The sequence below is a fragment of the Montipora capricornis genome, chromosome 11 (assembly GCF_036669925.1).
Source record: "Montipora capricornis isolate CH-2021 chromosome 11, ASM3666992v2, whole genome shotgun sequence".
NCBI classification, from domain to species: domain Eukaryota; kingdom Metazoa; phylum Cnidaria; class Anthozoa; order Scleractinia; family Acroporidae; genus Montipora; species Montipora capricornis.
The window spans coordinates 38,160,804-38,162,390 of record NC_090893.1 but is presented as its reverse complement, the minus strand read 5'-3'; the positions used below and the strand labels follow the sequence as shown (position 1 = coordinate 38,162,390).

The following is a 1,587-nucleotide window of genomic DNA, read 5'->3' as shown; positions in this document are numbered from 1 at the left end:
TAAAGCAAATCGAGCACTTCAGTCGTAAAATAGGTAAAATCGGAGGCCTTACTCGTAAAAAGGGTAAAAGATCTTAGTGGTATAAAATCGGAAAATAGTAAATCGGTGTATACTGTTTCTGCGATTTACCGAGAATCGCATTCACATTGCTTTAACATCCTTGCGGTACGATAAAATAATAATCACAGTTGGAACAACAGTGTCGACAACACTTTTCAAAACAGTGAAACTTTGATTAACAAAGCTTTTAGTGAAACCTGTGGGCAGAATGGCCAAAACATCTTGCTTTTCAAGAAAAGTGTATGCGGCTCCCGTTCTTGTTTTAAATTCTAATTAATAATTCCAAACATTACCGCGAATTTAGGGTTGATTGGCATTTATCAAAGTTGGCGTCATCGCTTCTCCCGAGATCGACCAGTAAGAACGCTCCATCAACGGAGCGCCGGGGTTCCAAAACGCAATATGAAACCAATGCAGTCTCTCTTTTGACTCTAACCAACGCCCGCTGTATTTGCGACCCGCAGTTTTAGTAATTAAAAGTTAACGTACGTCTTCGTTTCAACGATTCTATAGCAAAAGAGAGACTGCTTGCAATCTAGAACGCATGTTAAACACCATTTCTTGGACACTTATTGGGTTCAACAAATCCTCTTCAGCGAGGTAATAAGCTTCGTATAGAGCCATTTCAACCACAATCTGTAGCCTTTCCTCCTCATTCAAAGATTCATCACCGTTTACTAAGGTCGAAATCGAACAAAAGCAACAAGATCCATCCCTACAGTAGACACCGGCACAAATTCAGGAAGTTCCTGGGCTAGTATGAGTTGCTGCGCGCTAAACTCCACCTCGATTTTGCGAAATTTTGGCGTTCTCGAGAGTCCCTCTCGGTGTGTCACCTATGTGAAAATTCTTTGAGTGCCGATTGTAAAAACGTATGGTTTTTCAATTTTTAGAATCTTTTAGCCTTGTAAATATTATTGAAAGAATTAGAGAAATTAAACAACCATTAAGACCTGTTAACCGAAAGGGTCTTTTTGAGGTGATATACTCTAAGAGAATTCGCCCAAAAAATTCATAACATCGACGTCTAAAATTAATCGAGGCTAAGTGTAAGCGCTTTCGTGGCATTTGTTATTGGTACTCCTTCTTAGCAAAACAAGTTAATCACAAACCGTTTTTCAGTGTAGCTAGCGAAAATTGTCGCCAAGAAAAAAACGTGAGACAAGTTTCCAGTGTATCATGTGCGTAATTTAGTTCTGAGAGTTACCTTCCTCGCGGGCCAGGGTATTTTCAGTTTTTTTCCACTTTAAGGCAGTCAGTTCATCATCCCTGGGTATGCGCAAAACTAGTGACTCGGAGACTGTACTTTTTGCATGCTTCAATTGAAAATAAATGTACTTAAAATGGACTTCTCTTCCTCTCTAAGGGCGCGTTCGATTGACCGTATTCTGGAATAGGAATGCATGGAATAGAAGTTGGAAATCCTTCGTTTTTGTGGGGATTCACATTGATATTGTCAAAGATCTGCTAAAATGCTATTTTAAACAAAGCTTTATTATTCTTGTTGCTGAAAAACGCCATACATAG

The 1,587-nt window shown here is 39.3% G+C and overlaps 1 protein-coding gene across 3 annotated transcripts in view; it reads right to left on the bottom strand.

Moving 5' to 3' along the window:
• Nucleotides 1-1,516: 1,516 nt before the first annotated feature.
• LOC138024926 (uncharacterized) overlaps nt 1,517-1,587 on the bottom strand; it is a 67,814-nt gene continuing 67,743 nt past the window's right edge. For all 3 annotated transcript variants that reach the window (XM_068872127.1, XM_068872126.1, XM_068872128.1), the window contains one exon: nt 1,517-1,587. This exon is cut by the window's right edge and continues 1,334 nt beyond it. The gene's annotated coding sequence lies outside the window, so the exon portion shown is untranslated.